Source organism: Scyliorhinus torazame, chromosome 18, assembly GCF_047496885.1.
Source record: "Scyliorhinus torazame isolate Kashiwa2021f chromosome 18, sScyTor2.1, whole genome shotgun sequence".
Taxonomy (NCBI): domain Eukaryota; kingdom Metazoa; phylum Chordata; class Chondrichthyes; order Carcharhiniformes; family Scyliorhinidae; genus Scyliorhinus; species Scyliorhinus torazame.
Genome location: NC_092724.1, coordinates 133,198,648 through 133,225,406, shown reverse-complemented (window position 1 = coordinate 133,225,406; position 26,759 = coordinate 133,198,648). Strand labels below are relative to the sequence as shown.

The following is a 26,759-nucleotide window of genomic DNA, read 5'->3' as shown; positions in this document are numbered from 1 at the left end:
TTGCAAGGTATTACGAGACAGAAACAGGACTTAACTAATGCCAGCCCGACCCAGAGATGTTTTGCTGTCGAGGAGTACCAAAGCGTGCTTTGCTTTTTTTCCATTACCACTCATAAAGAAAAATATTGGCATTTGTATAGCACCTCTCATGACCTCAGGACATCCCAAAGCACTTCATAGTCATTAAAGTACTTTGTAAGTGTAGTCACAGTTATAAAACATACAAACCAATTTGAACACAGTGGCGTCCCAGCAATAGAAAGTAAGAAGTACTACCATGCCGCCGTAGTATTTAAGTAAATGACCAGATCATCTGTTTTTATGCATTGGTTGACAAATGTACTGAGAAATCCCATACCCTTTATTGAAATAGCATTGGAGGGTTTTCACCTATTTGCGAGGACAGCGTGGTCTCCGTTGAATGTCTTATCCGAAAGACAGCAGGAGCGATTTAATGGGGGGGAAACAGAGTCCCTTTTTGGGCAGTACCGAGAACAACGCCGCTGTAAAACGAGATTCTGCTTCTTTTCTGGGACTTGCCGATGAACGTCCCGCCGAGGCCGTACTTAGACTAATTTCCTGACTAATGGGCTCAGCTCACCAATGCAGGAAATGGCGCACTGATCTCTCGATCCCCCACCTTGGCCTCCAGACACCCCCCCCCCCCCCCCAAAAGCCTCAACTTACTAATTTGGGAGTCTTCAAACCCCCCCCCCACCATCTCATAAGGGCAGGGCGCCCCTAGGCCCAATCCCTGGCATGGGCAAGATGCCAGCTTGGCACTGTCAGTCTGGCACCCTGGCAGTGCCCCTGCAAGTGACATCTGGACACCCTGGCACTTCCAGGGTTCCTTGGTGGCACTGCCATGGTGCCAAGCTGGCATCTTGCCCTCACTGGTGGTGACCACAAGGTGTGGGCCCCATGCTAGAAGCAAAACCAGCATTTGCACACATTTAAATGTGATTAGGGGTTTGGACACAGTATGCTCTGTCCTTCCGCTATGCTGTGCTCTGCTCATGTGGCAGTCTCGTGGGCGTGAATTACTACAAGTATTTACAAAGTGCACTGGGCACCAAGGCTACGGAGGTGGCATCAGGAATGCCAGGGTACCACCTTGCTCAGAACCTGACCACCTGGGCGACCCCCCCCCAAGTGCCGACATGCCTTGTCCGTGTTTTGCAAACCAATGCTAAACGGCACAACAGCAGGGTCTCCGAGGTGAGGCCGTTTGATCCTGCCTTAGGGTAACTCCACTGAGACTACTCACTTGAATATGCACATCTGGATCATGCCAGGTCGTGATCCAGATCATGATGCCTCGCAAGATCTCCCTGAGGCGTAATGAATGTCGTAAATTTCACCCAGTCTTGTCGCATCCTGAGTCTGGCGCATTGAGGCCGGTAAATTGTGCCCAGTATCTTTGAGCCTGTAGCACTCCCTCAATACAGCAATAAAGGGTGAGCTTGATCAAGACCTTAGTATTGGGGCTTGAACACATAACTTTCTGACCCAGAGTTGAGAATGTTGTCACCGAGCCAAGGCATGGATATTCGATGACTTCAGATCAAAAGTAGATTCCCACTTGTGTACTGCACTGTGTGACAAACTGTGAAATTGGGATTTATTTTCAGGACATGCTGCTCATAAATCTGAGGACCACCCAACACAATCTCAAAACTCACCCGAAACAACATTTCTACAAGTCTGCCTCTACAAATGCTGTTGCAGCTTATCCCACTGCTTTTTCAACTCTGCTCCCTCCTTCTACTCCACCAAAGTGACAGGATGGGTGGAATCTTTCAAAGTGTTGGTTCCAGTGAGAAAACCGGGGAGAAGCCTACCGATGCCGCGGTGGGAAAACTCACTGAATAGTCTGCCTCTTTAACAAATTGATTTTGTCCCCATGTGATTCACGACACACTTGTGGCGGCTTGCTTCTGATTTGCCTGCTCCGGGAAAACGTAATCTCTGCAATCAGTGGGACTCTCCTTTTAAATGCCTCCCCAGCACTTGTCCCAAGTCCAATCGGGGGATGGCTGCCAGGAATGCAGAATCAAGATTTCCGGAGTGGGCCCTTATCAAACTTCTGGATGGTTTGTAGCAGAGGCATGGCATCCTCTACCCGCGTTCCTGCAGACGTCCATCAACCAAGGTCACCACCCCCACTGGGGTGGCAGTGGCTGCAATAGTGAGTGCCAGCTTACTGTATAAGAGGATGGGGAAATAGCGCCAGAAGAAGATAAGTGACCTTCTTTGCGCATCCAGGGCAAGTCTGCGCCTGATGTGTGCTGCGGCATCCCTTCACACCCCCACAGTGATCTCTCACTCAGCCACTTCACACATTCCCAAAACGTCTCATGGCACACTGTCTCGCACCAACACCTGCCCAAACTGTCTCTTTCCCCCCCCCCCCCCCCCCGCAATCTGCTCCTCACATCCCTGGTCCCATTCACGTCCTGCGCTCATACCAGATGTCAAGCTGGTGACTGATGAATGTTTAATATTTATTAACTTGCATAGACTAATGAGAAAATAGTTGCATATAATGTAATAATCGCTTATTGTCACAAGTAGGCTTCAATGAAGTTACTGTGAAAAGCCCCTACCGATGCATCAGTTTTTGCATGTATGCTGACAACACTCAGCTCTACCTCATCACCACCTCTTTCAACTCCTCCCCTGTTCCTCAGTTGTTTGCCTTTATATCTCCACATCATTCATATCTGATGTTCAATGCTGGATGAGTGGAAGTTTCCTCCACCTAAATATTGGACGGGTCAAAACTATTGTCTTTAGTTCCCAGTAGAAACTATATCCTTAGCCAATGACTCTGTCTCCCTCCCTGGAAACCCTTGAGGCTGAATCCTGAATCAGGCCTTTCACAATCTGTTGTCATACCTGACCTGGAAATGAGTTTCTAAACACATAGTTGTGCCATAACAAACAACACATGTTGTCACTTCCATAACATTGCATGACTCAGCTCTACCTCAGCTCATAGGAGCAGAATCTGGCCATTTGGCCCATCAGATCTGCTCTGCCACTCAATCATGGCTGATATTTTTCTCATCCCCATTCTCCTGCCTTCCCCCCCCCCCCCCCATAACCCCTGATCCCCCTATTAATCAAGAACCTATCTGTCTTTTGTCTTTGGCCTCCACAGCCTTCTACAGCGAAGAGTTCCACAGATTCACCACCCTCTGGCTGAAGAAATTCCTCCACATCTCTGTTTTAAAGGAACGTCCCGTCAGTCTGAGGCTGTGCCCTCGGGTTCTAGTTTTTCCTACAAGTGGAAACATCCTCCCCACATCCAGTCTTATCTAGGCCTCACAGTATCCTGTAAGTTTCAATAAGATCATATGCTACTGAAACCCTGATCTGTTCCTTTGTTACCTCTAGGTTCAACAATGCACCCCTAGCTGGCCTATCATGTTCCACTCTCTGTAAAGGTATCCAACAACATGTGTCGTAATTCACACTAAATCTCGTTCATCCATCGCCCCTGTGCTTGCATACCTAATAATAATAATCTTTATTGTCACAAGAAGGCTTACATTAACACTGCAATGAAGTTACTGTGAAAAGCCCCTAGCCGCCTGTTTGGGTACACAGAGGGAGGATTCAGAATGTCCAAATTACCTAACAGCACGTCTTTCGGGACTTGTGGGAGGAAGCCCACACAGATGCAGGGAGAACGTGCGGACTCCACACAGACTGTGACCCAAGCTGCAAATCGAACCTGGGACCCTGGCGCTGTGAAGCTACAGTGCTAACCATTGTGCTACCGTGCCGCCTGACTTCCAGTTCAACAATGCCTCAATTTTAAAATTCTCGCCTTTTGTGTATTGCACTGAGTAAGATTAACACATGCTCAGCTGTAGGCAGCCATTATTGAATTGGGTTTATTTCCACCCCCAGCAGACAGTGCAAAAAACTCAGATCTTGCAATATACATTGCCCTTGTTTTCAAATCCCTCCATTGCCTAGCTCCTCCCTATATCTGTTACCTCCTTCAACCCGAGAACCCTCCAAAATATCCACCCTCCTCCAATTCTGGCCTAAATCGCTGGCTTTTAAAGCAGACCAAGGCAGGCCAGCAGCACGGTTCAATTCCCGTACCAGTCTCCCCAAACAGGGGCCGGAATGTGGCGACTAAGGGCTTTTCACAGTAACTTCATTGAAGCCTACTCGTGACAATAAGCGATTTTCATTTCAATTCCTTTCCTGTAAACCTCTCTTTCTTCCTTCAAGACACTCCTTAAACCTACCCTGTTGACCAGACTTTTGGTCATCTGTCCTACGTGTTTTCATTTTGTTTGTCATTGCCCTTATGTTTTGGGGTGTTTTACGATTTTAAAGGTGATAAATAAATACTTGTTATTTTAAGGTTCCCTGACCTCTCTCTGAGTCTTGTCAGGACTGCAAGTGGCTATTTTCCTGTCTCCTGAACAATACATTTTCTTGATTCTTGCCATTAAGGTGAAGTTAAGTATTATTAAGTACTCATTAACTATTAATGGCATATGTGACAGATCTTTCACTGATACTTCCAGTATTCCGTCAGATACAAAATGTTTGTGAAATATATTTAAGGGTCAATATTCATTGGCTTTTCCATAATGTGCTATTAAATATTTTAAGATGGTGGGACCTATGCTCCCATTGAGTTACAACAATGAGTAATTTTAGTAAATCACAAATGAGTCCGAACTGAGTTGGTAAAAAGAAAACTTGGTTTATTGCAAAGCAATTATATTTGCAATATCCATCAGATCACAGATCTGGCCAGCTTTAAACAGATCTCCATCATGAATAATTTCTGGCTCCCCATCCCCTTAGCGGTTCAACAAGACACATGGGTAGACTGATGCTCCAACGTGGTAGGTCTCGTGCGGGTCTTGAAAGTATTAGAAAGAGAAAAATCATCCCAGGTTCATACCTGATCAGTATATAGCGACATCTACAAAAAGTATAATGGGTGATGTGGACAAAATTGGCTTCAACTTGCTCATCTGCCACCCTTGCACCAGTAGGATTGGACAACATTTTCGAACAAAGATTTTCTTAAAGTGAAGTCTGCTGTAATAAATATCCTGTGAGCAGAAACATAGAGCAGTTGCAGTAATATATTTGAAAATGGGTTTATCACAAAAAATAAGCATTTTAATCAGCTTGCCTAGTCCGCCACTTCTGAGTAATCCAATTCTGAATAATAGAAAATTAGTTTTTTTTAAATACAGAAACCATTTGCTAGCCATATTGACGTGCAATAATCAATTTCATGGTGAAGTAAAAATTATTAATTATTATTATTTATAAAATAGACAAAATATTTTTTTTAAATGTCTATTACTGTCCTTATGTCAAAAAAAAGCTTAATTTTTAGAGCTTCCTTGAAGGCTCATAAATGAAGAGAATTAGCAAAATCGTGCAATGGCGTTTCATTCGATCTGGGAACATAGCCAGCTTTATGATTGGACAAGCTTCGCTTGAAAATGGGTCCAATAGATCACAGATCTTCAACTTGCGTGGAAAATTCCCCAATCTTTTGATCAGCTTTTGCCAATTTCAATCTGGTTACTCCAAAACAGGTCGGCGCAACTGAGTGGAAGCTCCAAGCCCTGTTGCTTAAATGGTTTGTTGCATTGCCGTGGCGTTTCCTCCCAGCTCTGGCTCCATTTTGTTTATGGTGGCACTTCTCATTAAGTGTACAGGTTGTTATCATAGAATTTACAGTGCAGAAGGAGGCCATTCGGCCCATCGAGTCTGTACCGGCTCTCTGAAAGAGCACCCTATCCAACCGCACACCTCCACCCTATCCCCATAACCCAGTGACCCCACCCAACACTAAGGGCAATTTTGGACACTAAGGGCAATTTAGAATGGCCAATCCACCTAACCTGCACATCTTTGGACTGTGGGAGGAAACCGGAGCACTTGGAGGAAACCCACGCACACACGGGGAGAACGTGCAGACTCCGCACAGACAGTAACCCAAGCGGGAATTGAACTTGGGACCCTGGAGCTGTGAAGCAATTGTGCTAACCACCATGCCACCGTGCTGCTGTGTTAGTTCACTCCACATTAACATGTGATGAAATCAATGTTGAAGTGCTGATTTTTGGGGTAGCGCTCACAGAGAACACCGGTTGGAGATTTGTTTTGGTTTCCTGACCACATAAATGATTGGACGGAAAATCAGGGGTTGTGGGTTCACATTGCTCCTCACATCAGAATAGCTCTTTGGGGAAGGAACGGTTTTATAGTTGGAAATGGTAGAGGACGAGTAGAAGTATATACAAAAATAACCATCCAACTGGTGATATATTACTCTACTTTCCATGGCACTGATGCATTGAGTGACTTGAGATAATGTGATAAACCATAAGAACAAAACTGAAGTGCTTGAGCAGCATTATCTGAAGCTTGAAACGCACTACTGCCATAAAACAGCATAGGCTGAGATTTTTCTTTATAATGGCTACAGGATTCTCCCATTTAAAGTAGATTTGAGCTGTTCATTCTTGGGTTTGAAAATTAGATCGCTGACTTCCACATATTTTGTCTAAAAATGGTTTTCATTCAATGTGACCAGCTTTATGATCAATTTCACTACATGTGCGAAGGAAATGAAAATCTCATATTTTATAAGTCACTAGCTCGGATGAAGATGACGTTAAAATAACAATCTGCTATGATTGTTATATTCTACTCACATAGCAAATTATTGTAAAAGTGGAGATACTGTAGCAGTAACAGTGAGGGTTTGGAATGTTGCCATGAGTGTGAAGGCCTTCAGTGACTGAAAGCAAATAGAAAATCCCGAATTCGGAGGACAATGGAGCTTTAAACCCTTCTGGGGAGAGTGTTGTTCCCTTAGCTATTGGAATGTGATCATTTTAATATCACCCAGTCCACATTTATCTATTAAAGAAAAATAAATCTGAATTCAAAATCCCTAATCAAATATAGCATGTATTTGAAGCATTTGGGTTTTAAATTTTACTGTACTTGGCAAAGCAGCACAATTGTTAGTTTATGGTCATCTACTTGCGTCAAACACACCCAACACGTGGCATCTCTTCCTGTATGTGCACAGGACATGCGGGGATCTTGCTACCTAACGTAAGTTCCTGTATGTGCACAGGACATGCGGGGATCTTGCTACCTAACGTAAGTTATGTAAAATGTTACATCATCACAGTATCTAATAATTACACTCTTAACATCCACACTATATGAAAAAAAGCATGAATGTAATGAAACTGAGAAATGTCAGGACTTTAGATATTTTTTAGGTATGCTTGCATTTCTTATTTTACTTAATTTTTTAAAATGAGTACATGCTTTAGCTATGGGCCATGACTCTCCGAATTGAAAACTAAGTGCTCCCACCAACGGAAAAACCAGAGTATTTCCTGTTGGCACTAGCAACAAACCCGATGTGCCATTCAATTACACCATAGACGTTTATTTTACCCAGGATTGTGTTTTCCACGCAATTCAATGGCACATCAGGGTTCTTGCTGGACCTCAGAGGGGTGGGGCCTAATCTCTTTGACAGGTCTTGCTCCTCAGTGCTCAGGGTTTTTTTTAAAAAGGGCTTCCCGATCTGAATGCTGCTGCAGCCAGACCCCCTCCAGATCATTGGCAAGGCTGCCCCCACCTTAATTGCTGGCAAGGCCCCCTTCCTTCCCCTCAGTCCCCCTTTTCAGTCCCACAGCAGGTGTGGAGGCAGCACTCAGACAGAGCACCTGCTCTTAGGAGGAAGCACTTGAGAACAAAGAGACAGACTCTTGGGGGGGGGGGGGGGGGGGAGAGGGGAGTGCAGTTAGAAAAACAGCTGCTCAAAAGAGGAAGTACTTGCGAACTAATGAGCCCCTGTAGAACTATACAATTAAACCACCATAACACTCCCTTTGAAACTGCTTGGACCTGTCAATCAAAAAGCTTTTAAATTGCAGTGCTGTGAAATTGAATGTAAACAATACAGTTGAAATCTTTTAGGCATTTAGGTATACAGACAGGCTTAAAAAAGGCTAACGGGCAATGAAATTGACTGAGAAAAACACTTCAAAGGTTTCCACCACATTAAAGGGGATACTTTTATTTTCATCTGACAGATCCTTGAACTTTGCACGCTGATAAACAGTTTAAAGGGTTTAGGGTTGCATATGGGAAGACTTTCACTTTATTGTCAGAGAGTTTTAATTTTGAGCTGCTGTCAGACTGGTTAAAGGGTTCAATACTGCAGATGGGAAGACTTTTACTTTATTGTCAGGGAACTTTAATTTTGAGATGCTGATAGACTGTTTAAAGGCTGTAGATGGGAAGACCAGCCAAATGACCTCCATCCCAGGAAAGACCCCCGACCCGAGCCTCTCCAGCCCAGCACAAGATCATCTCTGATGAAGGACCCCCCTCCTTTACCCTGAAGGCAATTGTAGGGATGGTAATCACCTCTTGGAGTGCAAACTGCCAGGTTCCCGTTTCTCAGGACTCGCACCAATTCACACTAGTGGGACCACCGGCTGGTGGGGCTGGAGTATCACAGGAGGCAGGTGAGTTGGCGTCCTGTCCGTAAATACCTTCAAATTAGCTGTAATGAGCTATTTGCATCAGGGCCGTCGGGAACCTTGTTTGGGCCGGCAGGCGGGCCAGGAGATTTGCAACAGATGTCACGACCGACGTGAACCCCATTATTTGCCCAATGCTGGATTCACTGGGCCATCGGGAACCCCACCGCTGGCTGATGGCCCCGGAAATTGCCCCCCACATAGTGTAGCAATACCAGTCTTGGCTAGTGAGGTGTGAAATGTGACTTTTATCAGGTGAGATGTGAGGTCAAATCAAATCCATAGATGAATTAAACAGTATCATATAAAACATTTGTTAAAATGGTGGTTTAACACAATGTTGCAAGCTGCTCAAAGAATTGCGCACGCGCACATTCTTTATTAGAGATTGTCTTATTGGATTGGATTTGTTCATTGTCACGTGTACCGAGGTACAGTGAAAAGTATTTATTAATCCTATTAGACTCTGAGTAGCAGTTGCAATAGTACCACAAAGGTTGCATTGTCTAAACTGACATTAGCCACACTTGTGAACCTTCATGCTGTTTCCTACTATTTTACATTTTGATTACCTTCTAATCCAACATCTATCTAATCCAACACTTAGTGCATGAATAAGATGAAGTTCATAAAAGTACCACCCAGGGTTGTATAAGGTGAAGTTGGTGCTCTGAGAAGTTTTTGACATTATTTTGAAAGTTGATGTTGAATTTCAGAACAATACTAAGTGCCATTAGCTGATGCTGAAGAAAATGCTCTGGTTATCTGCAAGCATTATTACCTGAATTTCTGAGCATCTCCTGGACAGTCCTGGGATGCATCAAATTCTCTATTGATCTAAAGTTGAACCCTGAAAAAAGCATGATGACTTTTCAAAAAGTTATTGGCAAAGTTTAACAGTTCACTGAATAATTTATAGAGCAATTATGAAGTCAAAACTGAAAATGAGTAAAGGTGCATTAAATTTTTTCTTTGGCACGATGTGCCGAAGTGAACATTTAGAATGGCTGGTATAAGTGATTCAGTGGGTTGATGTTGAAGAGTAATGCCAATGGAATCGTAGGGCAAGATTTTTGCCTGAGATGACCATGTGCAAACTTTCTGATTGTCACAAAAGTCAGTGATTGGTCCTGAGTAAAAGATGGACACAGAAAGAGAGAAATTTGATTGGTGTATCAACTTTGATGTGTTAGAGCCAACTATATTACTTTGCAAAATTTACAAAAGCCTTGGAGCAAGTATCTCTCTCAGTTAAGAAATAGGGAATCATAGAATCCCTACAGTGCAGAAAGAGGCCCTTTGGTCCAACGGGTCTACACCAACCCTCTGAAAGAGCACTCTTTCCACGTAACCTAACCTGCACACCCCTGGACACAAAAAGGCAATTTAGCATGACCAATTCACCTAACCTGCACATCTTTGGACTGTGGGAGTAAAGCAGAGCACCTGGAGGAAACCCACACAGACATGCAGAGAAAGTGCAAACTCCACACATTGATCCACGGTCGGAACCAATCCCAGGTCTTTGGCTCTGTGAGGCAGTAGTGCTAATCAGTGTGCCACCCACCTGAAGATGGAGAAGCAAAACCAGCAGGAAAGTTGGCATGGAAGTGAAGAGGGCAATTTGAGCATCTTTAGATATTACACTGCAACCAGTTTAAAGACTCTAGTTCTATTATTTACTGGAGAAGTTAAAATCTTCAGTTCTGACTGAGAAACATGCTGCCAATGGTAAAAAGATACCACAAGGACACAATCTGCCAGTGGCGGCCAGCTTCCAGGCAGATACGCCACAGGAGTTAAAACCCAAGGTTTGTGTAACAATGTGGGACAGTCTACCATTTGTTCTGGCTCCAGGGTATCTGTCGATAAAGACAGGGAGGGGTAACAGGTGGCATCCATACCTTGAGAAGAACAATTAAACAGCAGGGAAGAAGGTGATTGATAGCTACACCCCAGATACCAGACCACCGATATCACTAATTGTAAGATAACAAACGTGCCTTTGTCGTGATTGGATGGTTAAACTAAGCATGCAAACCTTTGATGTGACTTGTTAATTATTCTCACCTCAATCGAGTCATGATTGCAGTAAGAAGTCTTGCAACACCAGGTTAAAGTCCATCAAGTTTGTTTCGAAGCACTAGCTTTCGGAGCACTGCTCCTTCCTCGGGTGGAATCATGATTGGTCATAGATATTTAGTAACGATTGGTATATGCTAATTTCTTTTCACCGAATCTCAAAGTATATCTGTCTGTACCGTTGTTGAATCTGTTCTCTGGAATTCCTCATTCGCCTGCTGTTATAGCATTGAATAAAGGCCAAGGGTGTAATTCTCTGGAAAGATTTCTAAGTTCATTTGTGGCGGGTTTTTCAGGGAGTTTCGAATTCTCCACCGCTATCCAATGACACTTAGGGCGTAATAATATAATAATCTTTATTGTCACAAGTAGGCTTACATTACAACTGCAATGAAGTTACTGTGAAAAGCCTCTAGTAGCCACATTCCGGCGCCTGTTCGGGTACACAGAGGGAGAATTCAGAATATCTAATTCACCTAACAGCACGTCTTTTGGGACTTGTGGGAGGAAACCAGAGCACCCGGAGGAAACCCATGCAGACACAGGGAGAACGTGCAGACTCCGCACAGACAGTGACCCAAGCCGGGAATGGAACCTGGTACCCTGGAGCTGTGAAGCAACAGTGCTAACCACTGTGCTGCCATGCTACCCACGGCATTCCCAAAAGAGAACAAAATCCCTCCGCGAGCGAGTTGAGCCGCACGTTTCCCAGAACATGCAGCGCCGCGAAACACATGGATATTCAACGAGACTTGCACTGCATAAGGGGCCTGAACGGGGATGCGCGGCTGAGGCCACACATAGCCTCACTTTTGACAATGGGCAGCTCTGCTCGCCGAAACTCTCCATTGTAGCGAGAGAAATGGCATCCTGATTTCCGAGGCCCTGAAAAGAATTCCTGACATCCGCCCCCACCCAAACGCAATAATGGGCGGGTCCCCCAGCACCCCACCCAGCCCAATTGCACATGTGCACAAAATGCCAGCTTGGCACCTTGGCAGTGCCACCTGGGCACCTTGGCAGTGCCAGGCTGACACCCAGGTGGCAATGGCAGGCTGGCACTGCCAGGATATCTAGGTGCCAGGGTATCGCCCTGCCCAAAGGGCATTCAGCTGCCTGTTCTGACTGCTTTTCTGCCTGTTTGGGGACCAGTATCAAAGGGCGCTCGCCCGCGGTCCCTGAAGCGAAGGGATTAAATCCCAAAGTCTCAGGAATCTGCACATTAGAGTGAGGCTTACAGCCTTGATATAATACGGGAGATACCCTTGCAATGTCTCACGAGATTGCGTTGAATCTCGCGAGGCGTTGCGAGCCGGTCAGATCCCGGGAATGGGGTCTCCCGGCTTTCACCGACCATTCTGCACTACGGCGAGCTGCTTTTCCGGTGCAGTGTGACCGGACGATCTCGCCCATAGACAATTTTTTGGGACCTGGGGAGTTTCTTACCAGTTTAGCCTACAATTAGAATATTTTTAACACTGGGGAGCTGAACACCGAGACTGGGCTGCCATTTTGAAATCTTTAAGTGAGCTTGTGGGCCCCCCACACCATCCACCCCACCCACCCATGGGAAATGTCACCCCCCCCATGCACATGAGCACACCCCGCTATGGGGTCCCTTTGGGACACCCATTTTCAGGCCCCCCAAACCCCCTTACAGCAGCCCCCTTCCAGGACACGTCACCCCCCCCCCCCAAACCTCCAGAAAGCCCCTACTCACCTGCCCTGCACATCCCATCCTATCATGGGCATGGATCCTTGGCAGTGCCACCCTGGCACCTGGGCACTCTGGCACTGATATGTGGGCAATCCTCCTTCCTGCTTGGCAGTGCCTCTGGGCACCTTGGCAGTATCAAGATGTCAGCTGGGCAGTGCCATGGTGCCCACATTCCAGGGGGAGGGCCAGGGGGCCACCCTGCCCTGACCAGCCAGGGGTCTCCGATGGCCCGGGTGACCCCCCGCCCCGGGTGCCGTTCCACCTGTTCCACATTCTTGTGGACTAGCGTTGATCGGCGCCCAGTTCGAGGGAGGCCGGTGGATCCCGGGTAGGTAGGCCTTAAGTAGGTTTAAGATCTACTTCAGCGTGTGCCGTTTGGTCCTTCCCCTTTTGGGCGGAGGTCCGAATCCGACAGTTCAGGGTTTGGGTGAAACCCGTGAAATGCAGGGCCTGCTGGGAAACCCGCAGGAGGACTCTCCCGGGATTCTCCGGCCACTTTGTGGTCTCATTCAAGCACAACGCAGCCAGAGAATTGCGCCCTTGGTCTGGTTTCTTGTGAGAGGAAGAGTGAAGTACACTAAAGTCGAATAGCTGTACTTTTCTCCACAGCAGTTGCATTCTCCACACAGTCCTCAGGAAAGGCAAAAATTGCTGGCCTTTCCAACAATGCCCACAGCCCAGAAAAGAATAAAAAACTATTGACCATGATATGATTGCACATTTGAGCTAAATCCAGCACAATATTTTCCCAAGGAAATGAGTTATGTATTGAAAGTTATCTAACAAATAAGGAATACAGCTTCACATTCTCGATATTAACGCAAAATGGTTTGGAATAGAAAGAGTGCAACCGAACAATTCTATGATAGATGAGCATGTAATATAGTTGGTGATGGAATCTAGAGTGAATATTGTTGATCATATTGAGATCCAGTAATTAGTGTAGCTAAGTCTTTAGAAGATTATTTCAACTATTCTAAGTTAGTCATATTGAATTTCTGGTAAAGAAACCCTTCATTTTTTTTTAAGGGAAAATACCTATGAATTTTGCGAGAGTATTCCGAAACATTTTGCGTTAATATCAAGAATGTGAAGTTGTATTCCCTATTTATTAGAATAAATATGCATCACATTTGATTGCAACAGGATATTTTGAAACTGTGATCTTAAAGTGGCTAGCACTTAACCTTCAAATTGTTAGTGGAGGTATCATTCTTTCTGCTATTATTGTCTAACAATGCAGATGCACTTCAAGTAGCTGGAGGAGTCATGCCAAGTCCCAACAGTGAATGTCATGGAAAGGTTAAACATTTTGAACATGTTTGTTTCAGTTTCATACAGTGCTTGTAGCCTATCACTGTAGCCTGTAACTTAATCATCCTGTTGAGTCTCTGGAGAAATGCTCTATTTTCTATTTTTCAACCTTTAAAGACACTGACCTTTAAACAGGTGTAAGGATCGTCACTCTGCCTGTCTGTTCACCAGATATGCTTGCCCTGTTAATTGCTTATTAAAGAAAAGCCATTCCTGCTGTCAGCGCACCCCACCCTGTGGGTCTCTCGCTGCCGTGGGGTGGTTTCAGTGGAAAATTCCATTGACACACAGTGGGAAGAGAGAATCCCGCCACAGCAAAAGGCGGGGGGGGGGGGGGGGGGGTGCTGGCTGCAGAGAATCCAGCCCATGAAGTTTTCAGAGTAAAGATTAAAAAGATATAGGGAATTTGTAATAAAATAAAAACTGCAGATTCAGAGCAGGTCACTCATTATCTTCTCTGAAAGCGGCTATCTTTCTTGGTATTATTCTTTATTGGAGCTAGTTCACTTGGAAGGATAACACATGACATGGAAAGCTGGTGTTCTCTGTCAAATGCTGACCAACCGGTTTCGGCTTGGTATTGCAGAATACCCACTTTAAAGTACTTGACGGTGAAAGCTTTGAGTGGGATTCTCTCAGCCCACGCCGGGTAGGAGAGTCACTGGGCCGGGCACGATTCGCGAGACGCCGCCCCGACGCCGGTCTGCCAATTCTCCGGTCACTGGAGAATCATCATTGGCGCGGCGCCGGTCGTAGAGCAGCCCCCCCCCCCCCCCCCCGGGCGATTCTCCGCTCGGGATGGTTCCGAGTGACCGCCCAAAAAAGCCTGAGTCCCGCCGGTGCCGTTCACATCTGGTCTTACCCGGCAGGACCTCGGCATCCATCCTCTCTGAGGTGGGTGGGTGGGGGGGCCTCCACCGTGGCCTGGTCCGCAATGGGGCCCTACCGGTCGGCGGGCCGGCCTCATGGTGAGGGCCTCTTTTGCTCCGCGCCGGCCCTTGTAGCCCTATGCCATGTTGCGTCGGGGCCGGCGTGGAGAAGGGAGCTACCGCGCATTCGCGCCGGTCGCAGCGCGCTTGCGCAGAACCGCGGCGCCCATTTGACGTCAATATTGGCAGCTGGAGCGGCGTGGGTCGCTCCAATGCCGTGCTGGCCTCCTGTAGGGCAGAGGATCACCACACATAGCGGTCCGATGACGCCGTCGTTAAACTCTCCAGTTTTTACGACGGCGTCAACACTCTGCCTTCAGATGGGAGAATCGCGCCCTACACCTTTCAATTAAAAAAAATAAAATAAATAAATTTAGAGTCCCCAATTCTTTATTTTTTCCAATTCAGGGGCAATTTAGCGTGGCCAATTCGCCTACCCTGCACATCTTTAGGTTGCGGAGGTGAGACCCACGCAGACGCGGGGAGAATGTGCAAGCTCCACACCGACAGTGACCCGGGGCCAGGATCGAACCGGGGTCCTCAGCGCCGTAATGCAGCAGTGCTAACCACTGCGTCACCGTGCCGCCCTAGGTTGCACCTTTCAAACAAGTGAAAATGCCCTTATTACATCCATGCTATCCCCTTGCACTACGGATTACTTTCTCATAGAGTTACAAATTAAGTTTGACAGCATCTCCAAGCCGATTACACATCTACATTAAGAAGCAATGTTTACAGTTGGGATCGGGGACAAGTAGAAATGCCAAGAATAAACTGGAGCGTCACCTCCACTGGTGTCTTCAAGACACCCATGCCACATGTTTTTATTTGTTTGGTCTACAAGAATTCAAGATGTGTCACTGACATTAAATCATTTTTTGAATGCAAACAGTTTTGGTTCAGTTATTATTTTAAATGTATTATTGAATATTTGTTGTAAATAATAGCCGGAATTCTTCAGTCATTGCCATTCACGTTTCCTGCCGGCAGCGCACCCCCACCAGCATGTTTCTCGGCAGTGTGGGGTAGTTACAATGGGAAGATTGGTGGGAAGATTGAATCCCACCGCCAGCAAACAGCACGTTGCGGAGAAACCCGTGGCTGGCTGGCCGGAGAATCCTGCCCAGTGTCGATGTAATGTGTAATTAGTTTTTGCTAACTCTACACCTGAAACTCTTCAGTTGGTGAACTCGAGTCGCACTGCACCTCTTGATTCGAGATGTCAGTAAGTTTTAATGTTTCTGGTATGATATGATCCACACATTTTGTTGATTGAGCAAGGACAGATAGATCAGGTTTTCTGCTGATGCTGAAACCACAGTAGTAGAGGAATGCTTTATCACCCAGCATTAGAATAATTGGCATGACGACTTAGTTGCTATCAATCTCCTCAAAAAAGTTGAGTTAATAACCATATGGTTTTTGATGGTCCCATGGTATCATGGTCAATTTTAACTAAACCGTGTCCCTGGGTCTTAAACATGATTTTCTGATAATTACAAATATATTGTTGTGTTAACTGGTACTTGAAATTCTTAATGTAATGATCCAGATGGCAGTGCCAGGGTGACAGGCTGGCAGTGCCCAGGTGGCATCGGTGCCAAGATACCACCCTGCCCAGAGGCTGACCACATGGGGGCTTCTGATTGCCTGGGCTGGGAGACCCCTCCCTAGTGCCATTCCACCTGGTCCCTGACTGTGGAGACAGGTGTTAAAACGGCGGCCGTCTGGGGTCTCCTCAGCGAGAGGATTCAATCCCCTCGCTGGTTAAATCCGGCGAGTCCATATTCAAGTGTACCTAACTGCATATTTAAATATGCAAATTTAGAGCACACCCAGATGTGAGCGGGATCCAGGTTGCGACATCTCACCCAAACCCATTCGATCTCGCGAGGCATGGCAAGCTGGTGGCCTTTCGTGAGATTTACCAGTCTGTTGCGTCCCGAGGCAGGTGCGAAAAAGCCGTTAGATCGCGCCCAAATTGTTTAACCATGGACTCCAAAAAGCCTTGATCCCATATTTCTTTTCAGAAATGTAGGCAGTGTGGGCTGCACTTTCGTGAAGGCATCATAGCTGCTTCTTGAATAATCGTCATTGACTCACCTGATGACATTTCTGTGGTTAGATGCAGCCTGAATATCAATTGAGTGTAAGCACGTGCTGTTCATGTAACCTATGGGATTGGTCGATGGTGAGAATCCCTGTGTGCAGTACAAGATACTGTCAAAAAATAAAAGCAAATTACTGCGGATGCTGGAATCTGAAACGAAAGAGAAAATGCTGGAAAATCTCAGCAGGTCTGGCAGCATCTGCAGGGAGAGAAAAGAGCGAACGTTTCGAGTCTGATGACTCTCTGTCAAAGAGTCATCGGACTCGAAACGTTCGCTCTTTTTTCTCCCGACAGATGTTGCCAGACCTGCTGAGATTTTCCAGCATTTTCTCTTTCGTACAAGGTACTGTCATCTCCCTCTTAAGAAAGCTCATGAGCAGGTCAGTTTGCAGGACTTCTGTATCCATTTAAATGGTTGAGATGTAAGCTTTAGATGGAACCTGAAGTTTGTTGCAGGTGCAGGTTTCATTTAATTTTTTTCTTCATTGAAGGCCACACCATTTTATTTTAGCATTTGTTGCTCTTTTCGTTTCAGATTGACTGTGACAGCATATGGTGGACTTCTAATTGGGCATGTGATTTGTGGCCTGACCTTTGAGCGCATGTGCCCACCCCACTTCCCCTGTTGACAGTGAGGTGTTGCATTGACGGCACGGTGTCACAGTGGTTAGAACCGGTGCCTCTCAGTGCCAGGGACGGGTTCGATTCCATCCTCGGGTCACTGTCTGCGTGGAGTTGGCACTTTCTCCCCTCATCTACCTGGGATTCCTCCGGGTGCTCCGGTTTCCTCCCACAGTCCAACGATGTGCAGGTTAGGTGGATTGGCCATGATCAATGGACGGGTTATGGGGATAGGGCAGGGGAGTGGGCCTACGTATAGTGCTCTTTCGGAGGGTCGGTGCAGACACGATGGGCCGAATGGCCTCCTGCACTGTATGTATTCTATGGATTGCCAATCAGCCCAATAGGGTAAGTGCGGCACATTAATTTCTATCCATTATGGACAGAAAGCCATGTAGACTGTGCCCATAATTTTCAGGTACCTGGTGCTGGTTGGCAAGGTGGCATGCCAGGAGCACACATTTGGAAAATCACCTCGTGGTGTAACCATTTGGAAAAATCGTAATTTATTTTTCCGTTTAAGCTAAGTAAAAATCAGCTGGGTGCATCTTATTATGGCATTCAACACGGTACAATGCAAAGTACCAGCACGGCATAAGCATCACAGAAATCCCAATCCAATTACGAACAAAGTTGCCCAAGGAAATTAACAGTATTAAATTTGGAAATAGTGTAACATAGCCTCATGCAAAGTACCTTCTGCATCACACACACACGTACAGAAGTGATTGCTGAAGAATGTTTGAATTGATAAAGATTGGTGCTGGAAAGGTCCATAAACAAATTTGCCTATTAATACAAAGTGACCACACAGTTGTGCCTTTAGAAAATGCTTCTGGAAAGGAAAATAAGTTTTCAGTGTCATGCAGCTTGGCAATGTGAGCCATCTGTCACTCACGGGTCACACTATACCTCATTAGATGCTGCAAAAATGTCACACGTGGAATACCCAATACAGTCGGAAATGTCATGCATTTTAAAGAAGTATTTTTGGGGATGTAATCTGGGCCAACACTGCAGCATGTGCAAGACAGAAGTTCAAAACTGGATAGAGCAAAGTTGGAGTTCAAGGTGGTGAAAGGGTGGCTTTACAATAATGTATCAGTTTATATGCTGGCTTACTATTTCAAACTTCAACCCTGCAAAAGCTATACCTTTGTTCTCATCCAGCTTTCAATGTGGAGGCCTTGGTATAATTGTATATTGGACAAAATATTTGAAATTTATGAATAGTGTAATCATTGGAAACTCATGGCTGGTAAACAGCTCTGGGCATTATTATATATATTTGAATATTTTTTCTCTTCAGAGAGTGGGCGATATAACTCAATCTACTCAGAAATAACTTTGCAAATTATACTGTAGTGGATTCAGAATTGGTACTAACTGCAGTAAAAGGATTTCTGTAGCACCTTTCACTCAGGATGCTCCAAAGCAAGTCATGCCAAGTAATTATTTTCTGAAGAGTATTTGCTGTTGTAATGTAAGCAAACTTCATTTACACCTTTGGGTCCAGTTTGCAATTCAGCTGTCCAGGAGGATGCTCAAAGGCATTTACTGGGCTTCCGTCCTCACAGTTAAATTTCAGGACCTGTGCATATCCTTGAAATTGCACACAAAATTGGTTTATTAATTTAAACTAAGGAACTAAATAATACCACCGTTGAATTCCAGTTTCACTGCAATACTGCAGTGTTTTATACTAGCCATGATGTGGAGATGCCGGCGCTGGACTGGGGTGGGCTCAGTAAGAAGTCTCACAACACCAGGTTAAAGTCCCAACAGGTTTATTTGGAATTAAAGCTTTTGGAGCACCGCTCCTTCATCAGGTGAAGTGGAGGCAGGTTCACAATCACAGCATAGATAGGAGAGTCACAATTGCAAGATAATTACAGATTGGAATGAAAAATGAAATGAAATGAAAATCACTTATTGTCACAAGTAGGCTTCAAATGAAGTTACTGTGAAAAGCCCCTAGTCTCCACATTCCGGCACCTGTTCAGGGAGGCTGGTACGGGAATTGAACCGTGCTGCTGGCCTGCCTTGGTCTGCTTTAAAAGCCAGCGATTTAGCCCAGTGTGCTAAACCAGCCCCTGTGAAGAATCGTTGGAATGTGATTCATTACGTAAACAATCTCTGTCCCTGACCGTAAATCTATGTCCCCCTGATTATTGACACCTCCGTTAAGGACAAAAGTTCCTTCCTATCTGCCACATCTATGCCCCTTATAATATTACACACCTCAATCCGGTCTCCCCTCCACCTTCTCTGCTCTAAGGAACACACCCCAGCCTAACTAGCCTCTCTTCATAGATGAAGTGTTCCATAAGACCATAAGAAAAAGGAACAGGAGTAGGCCATTCAGTCCTTCAAGCCTGCTCTGCTATTTAATAAGATCAAGGCTGATCTAAGACCACTTTCTTGCCGTATATCTATAACCCTTAATTCACCTCCTGATGAAAAACCTACCGATCTCAGCCATCCCAGGCAACATCCCAGTGAATCTCCTCTGCACCCATTCTAGTACAATCAAATCCTTTCATTTTGCGGCAACCAGAACTGCACTCAGTGCTCTAGCTACGGCTTAACCAGCGTCTTGTACAGCTCCATCATAACCACCCACATTCTATGCCTCGGCTAATAAAGGCAAGTATCCCACCTGCCTTCTTAACCACCTTATCTACCTGTCCTTCTGCCTTCAATGATATTTGGACCTCTGTACTTCCTAGTGCCCATGAGCATCAATTTCAAACTGACTTCAGAATTGTAATTAAGACTGTCATGTTGAAAGACTCCACAGCACAAACTCAAATGAAAAGATACTCCCACCTGAGAGTATGTGGTGTGGCTAGCTTTGTGGGCAGAGATTCAGTTGGAAGGTTTGAAGGGCAGATGCAAAATACCGAGGATATTATGGGCATAAACTACTTCCAGCCAAAATCCTGCAGTCTTTAAAGCCAGATAATTGGTTTGTACCCTATGTGTCTCAATGCAGAAATATGGAAACCAACTCCAGAGCAAGATATTGAAAGAGCCTTAGTGCCGAAAAGAAACAGTTGGCAAATAATTGAGCAACTCTGGTTACATTTTAAAAGTCATGATAGGAGGACTTCTGGTGGCGGCAATGAGAGAGTGAGCCGCACATTCGGGGGCTCTCACTCCGCCGGGATTTGAGGACCTGGTTCCCCGGTTTTGCGGCCTGTGAAAGGATGGCCACGGGGGGCTAAGGAGCGAGCAGAGGTGCATGGAACTGCAGGAGAGCAGAAAGCAGCGCAAACGGGAAAGGAAGGGACAAAGGCAAGGTGCAGGGGAAGCTGATCCGGGAGCAAAGGTGGGGGACCTGCGGACCTCGGACCCGGCGATCCAGCAGGCGCTGGAAAACATGCTGCAGGTGATAAAGAGCAGTTTTGAGTCGTTGAAGCGGGATAACTTGAACCCACTTCAGAAGGCAGTGGTTCAGCTGAAACAGAGACTGGATGCCCAGGACGAAAAAGTTAAGGAGCTGGGAGAGGAGGTGGAGGAGCAGACGGACACGCAGACGATTGCTGCGCTAGAAGTCGATGGGTTGAAGGAGAGACAGAGAAGACTGCTGGACAGAGTAGAGGAGCTAGAAAATAGAGCCCGTAGACAAAATCTGAGGATCATCGGCCTCCCGGAGGGGGCGGAGGGAGCTGATGCCACAGCGTTCGTGGTGGACCTGTTGATGCAGCTGATGGGGCCTGAAGCCTGTCCGCGATCGCGGAGCTGGAGGGGGCACACAGAGTACAGGCGAGACAGGTGCGTCCGGGGGGGGGCCCGGTCCGATCCGATCCGATGGTGATTAGGTTCCACAGGTTTGTGGAGAAGGAGCGGGTGCCGCACGTGGAATAAGTGTCCTTTGCATTTATCAGGACCTAAGCCAGGAGGTGGCCAGGCGGCGAGCAGCCTTTAAACAAGTTAAGGATGTGTTGTTCAAAAAGCACGTGTGAAGTTTGGTCTGCTCTTCCCGGCCCGTCTTTGGGTTACGCATCAGGGCCAACACCACTACTTCTCCGAGCCCAAAGAAGCAATGGACTTTGTGAGGGATCAGGGGCTGGTCTCGAAAAAGGAACCCCCCCCCCCCGTGCTTCATTTATGTCTATGGTTTTTATGTTTGTTTCGGATGGGAGATGTACGGGTACTGGGTTATTGCGGTGTTATATATATTTTTTGGTGCTCAGAAAGGGACGTGGGTTAACACTTTTCTGTGCACACAGCTGGAACTGTGTTGTACCTGGAGCAGCCTCGCGTTGCTGTTTGATGTTTCCATCTTGTTTGATCTTTCCCATCTTAGTGAGACTGCTCCAGTGGGTCGGAGTGGGGGAAGGTGTGCTGGGGAGTGGGGAGATGAGGTCGGGGAAACAATGGAAGTGAGACAAGGGGGCGCCAGAGCGATGAGTCACCGGGCTAGCAGATTGGCTAGTCAAGGGAGTCAGGTGGGGGGGAGAATACAGCCAGTGAATGGCAGGGGTGGGGTTATCGGGGGATGTTGCTAGGGGGAGGGGGGGTGTTATTTTGCTGACTTGGTGGGGGGGGGGGATCTGAAGTAGGTAATGGAAAGGAGGTCAGGGGTGGAGGCAGCTAAGAGGCGAGCCAGGAATGGCATGGCGCATGGGCCGGGGACGGGCCCAAGAAAGGTTATAGCTGACCGGTGGGGGAGGGGGGTGGGGGGTGGGTTGTGCCCCCCCAACCAGGCTGGTCACCTGGAATGTCGGGACTAAATGGGCCAGTTAAAAGGGCACGTGTGATCGCGCATTTGCGGGCTCTAAAGGCGGACGTAATTATGTTGCAGGAGACCCATTTGAAAGTGTCTGACCAGACTAGGCTAAGGAATGGCTGGATCAGCCAGGTCTTCCACTCGGACTTGGATTCTAAGTCCAGGGGGTAGCAATTATGATCAATAAGCGGGTTCAGTTTGAGGCGGAGGGCGTCGTCGCAGACGGCGGGGGCAGATTCCTTATGGTAAGGGGCAAGCTGGAGGGGAGAAGAGTGGTGCTGGTGAACATATATGCGCCAAACTGGGACGACGTTGACTTTATCAAAAGAGTTCTGGGGGAGATCCCGGACCTAGACTCACGTAAGTTGATAATGGGGGGGGGGACTTTAATACGGTCCTCGACCAGGGGCTGGACCGGTCATGTCCCAGAACGGGCAGACTCCCAGCAATGGCAAGGGAGCTGAGAGGGTTCATGGAGCACATGGGGGTTGTGGACCAACGGAGAGCCAGACAGCCGACGGGAAGGGGCTACTCTTATTCGCATGTTCATAAAGTATATTCTAGGATTGATTTTTTTATCATGAGCAGGGACTGTGCAGGGGAGGTAAAGAATATGGAATACTCGGCAATCACTATCTCAGACCATGCCCCGCACTGGGTGGACCTGCAGGTCGGGGGGGGGGGGGGGAATTACCAACTCCCGCAATGGAGGTTAGACGTAGGACTGTTGTTGGAGATGGGGATATGTGAAAGACTGCGGAAGTGTATGCAAAATTACTTGTAGGTGAACGATACGGGGGAGGTTTCAGCAGCGACCCTGTGGGAGGCGCTGAAGGCAGTAGTGAGGGGGGAGCTGATCTCAATTCGGGTTCACAGGGTCAGGGCGGACAGAGCAGAAATGGACAGGTTGGTTAGGGAAATTCACTGGATAGACGAGGAGCATGCGGGGTCCCCGGGGGAGGACCTACTCAGGGAGAGACGGAGATTGCAGTCGGAACTGGGGGAGCTGTCCACGAGTAGGGCCGTGGAACAACTTAGGAAGGCGAGGGGAGTGGTGTATGAGCATGGGGAGAAGGCCAGTAGATTGCTAGCGCAGCAACTCAGGAAGAGGGAGGCGGCCAGGGAAATAAGTAGAGTGGTTGATGGGGAGGGGAGCAGAGTGGAGGACCTAGCAGGACTGAATAAGGTATTTCGGGACTTCTATAGTAAGCTGTAGACTTCAGAACTCCCGGAAGAGCCGGAGGAGATGAAAAGGTTCCTGGATGGACTAACCTTCCCAAAAGTGGGCAGGGGACTAGTGGACGGGCTGGGGGCCTCGATTAGAGCGGAGGAGGTATCGGGGGGCCTAAAGGCCATTCAGTCGGGGAAAGCCCCGGGACCGGATGGATACCCAGTAGAGCTTTACAAGACTGGTCCTGACAAGGGTTTTTAATGAGGCAAGGGACAGAGGGACCCTGCCACCGACGATGTCGCAAGCCACCATCTCGCTGATACTGAAGCGGGACAAGGACCCGGAATCCTGTGGGTCATACAGGCCAATCTCCCTGATCAATCAAGCTCCTGGCCAAGGTCCTGGCGATTAGAATTGAGTACTGCGTATCGGAGATGATTGGGGACGATCAGACAGGGTTTGTGAAAGGCAGGCAGCTGACAGCTAACTTGAGAAGAATGCTTAATGTGATCATGATGCCCCCGACGGGCAAGGAGGTGGAGGTAGTGGTGGCAATGGACGCTGAGAAGGCCTTCGACCGGGTGGAGTGGGGCTATTTGTGGGAGGTGCTTGGACGGTTTGGGTTCAGGGAGGGACTGGTTAATTGGGTCAGACTATTGTACCAGGCCCCACAAGCTAGCATTAGGACGAACAGGATAATGTCAGATTATTTCAGACTACACCGCGGGACCAGGCAGGGGTGCCCTCTCTCTCCGTTGCTGTTCGCGCTGGCCATAGAGCCGTTGGCGATGGCGTTGAGGGGGGCGGCGGGTGGAACATAGGGTCTCTCTATATGCGGACGACCTGTTCCTGTACGTGTCGGACCCACTGGCCGGGATGGAAAATATACTGGAAACATTGAGGAAGTTCAGCAAGTTTTCAGGGTACAAATTAAATATGGCCAAGAGTGAGATGTTTGTGGTGCAGGCCAGGGGGCCTGGAGAATAGACTGAAGGAGCTGCCATTTAGGCTGGTTGGGAAAAGTTTCCGGTACTTGGGGATACAGGTGGCACGAGACTGGGGCAGGTTGCATAAGTTACATTTGACTAGGGTGGTGGAACAAATGAAGAGGGCGTTTCGAAGATGGGATGCACTCCCGCTGTCACTGGCGGGGAGGGTGCAGACTGTAAAGATAACAATCCTCCCTAGATTTCTGTTCATCTTCCAGTGCCTCCCGATCTTTGTCCCACGGTCCTTCTTCAAAAGGACTGGCAAAATCATCATGAGCTTTGTCTGGGCGGGAAAATCCCCGCGGGTGAAGAAGGCGATGCTTGAAAGGAGCAGCAGCGAGGGGGGACTGGCATTGCCGAGTCTGATCAACTACTGCTGGGCGGCTAACAGAGCCATGATAAGGAAGTGGATGGTGGGTACGGGGTCTATCTGGGAGTGAGTGGAGGCGGCTTCGTGCAGGGGCACCAGTTTGGCAGCCCTGGTCACGGCTCCCCTACCACTGTCGCCGGCCAGGTAATCCACCAGCCTGGTAGTGGGGGTGGCCCTGCGGATATGGGGCCAGTGGAGGAGGCATGTGGGGGGGGGGGGGGGGGTGCGTCTGTCTGGGCTCCAATATGTGATAACCATCGATTCGCCCCCGGGAACATGGATGGAGGGTTTCGAACATGGCGGCAGGCGGGGGTGGGGAGGGTGGGCGATATGTTCCTGGAGGGGAGCTTTGCGAGTTTGAGGGGCTTGGAGGAGAAATTTGGGCGGGTAAGGGGAAATGACTTTAGGTACTTACAGGTGCGGGACTTTGTACGCAGCCAGGTCCCATCCTTCCCATGCCTACCGCCAATAGGGATCCAGGACAGAACAGTCTCTAGAGGAGAAGGAGGAGAGGATAGAGTCTCGGATATCTACAAGGTGCTCATGAAGGGGGAAGAGTCCCAGACGGAGGATCATTTGCGGGGGTCATGTCCCGGGTGCTGAAAACAAAACAAAGGTGGTGATGAGTCCAGAGGTGGCAATTTTCAGGGTTTCGGAAGACCCGGGAGTCCAGGGGGAGAAAGAGGCAGATGTTCTGGCCTTTGTTTCCCTGATAGCCCGGCGGCGAATACTGCTGGCATAGAGGGACTCAAAACCCTCGAAGACCGAACTATGGCTTTCGGACATGTCAAGTTTTCTGGGTATGGAAAAAAAAATTAAGTTCGTCTTGAGGGGATCTGTACTGGGGTTCGCCCGAAGGTGGCAACCATTCATCGACTTCTTCGCGGGAGAGTGAACGTCAGTGGGGGGGGGGGAGGATTAGAGTCGAGTAGGAGGGATAAATAGGCGTGTAGTGTGTAGGGGAGAGGAGCGGGCATGTGCAGTATGGTTTGATTGAAGTATTGGTTTTATATTGATGTTTACACATTTCTGTTATCTGTAACTGTTTACGATGCCAAAAAATACCTCAATAAAATTGTTTGTTAAAAAAAAAAGTCATGATAGGATATGAATTGGCACTTTTTAAATATAAATTGAAAGTACCCAATTCATTTTTGTTTCCCAATTAAGGGGCAATTTAGCGTGACCAATCCACCTACATCTTTGGGTTGTGGGGGTGAGACCCACGCAGACACGGGGAGAATGTGCAAACTCCACACGGACAGTGACCCAGAGCCGGGATCGAACCCGGGTCCTTGGCGCCGTGAGGCAGCAGTGCTAACCACTGTACCACCCGAATTAGCACTTCTTAAATGAGATTTCACTTCATTGGCGTTTTCCTGTAATTTTAGTGCTTTGCAATGATAAAGTTGTAACATAAATGTAACAATGTATCATTTCACCATAGTATCTGCTCTTTTATCTAAAGAAACACATACAACTGATATACTTTGTCAGTTCTATTTTATATGTAGGGATGAAATTGAAGCCTTAAATGTATTCAAAAAGTACATTGATGCCGAGTAACAGTTGTGTTCCCTACTACCGATGGTTCAACCTAAATTGCTTGATAAGACATGTATCTGATCTTGTGTTCCTGTGAGTGGTAGTGGATTATACCGTACTTGTGAAGAAGCTGGAAAATCAACTTGACAGAGCAGCTTTGTCATGGCTGTGGTCACCTGATTACTTTTTACTTTAGTTGGTGATGATTCAGATTTACCGAATATAACTGACAATTTCCGCCTCGCTAAACACCCAGGAGGCCTGTGTGAAATTTCTGCCAGTTGACACACCAAACTCCCTCCTGCGCCCAACTCTTTTCCCCCAACTTCAGAACCACGTAATTCAGTCTGGCCCAACATTCATTAAACCTAACAATGATGTGCAGTGAATAACTATAGTGTAACCCAGCATTGGGATTTTGTGTCTAAAAGTGTATCCAGAGACAGAGACTGTTACAGATGTTCCTTGAAGTGTAGACAACTAGCACATACAGCTTTGTGAACGGTACTAAATGTGTGGAGTGGCTGTCAGAAATCTCCCTTGATGGACAAAAGGGGGCAGTTTATAGCAAGTTATCGGTGACTAAGAATAGGAGCCAGT

General features: G+C 47.3%; 1 protein-coding gene across 2 annotated transcripts in view; it reads left to right on the top strand.

The window, feature by feature from the left end:
* The window catches only part of LOC140395513 (monocarboxylate transporter 4-like), a 59,385-nt gene that overhangs the window by 5,427 nt on the left and 27,199 nt on the right, over positions 1 to 26,759 (top strand). Inside the window, exon 2 of one of the 2 annotated variants that reach the window (XM_072483405.1) lies at positions 3,164 to 3,339. The exons of the other annotated variant lie outside the window; for it this stretch is intronic. The gene's annotated coding sequence lies outside the window, so the exon portion shown is untranslated. The remainder of the gene's footprint in view (positions 1 to 3,163; positions 3,340 to 26,759) is intronic. 2 annotated transcript variants of the gene reach the window in all.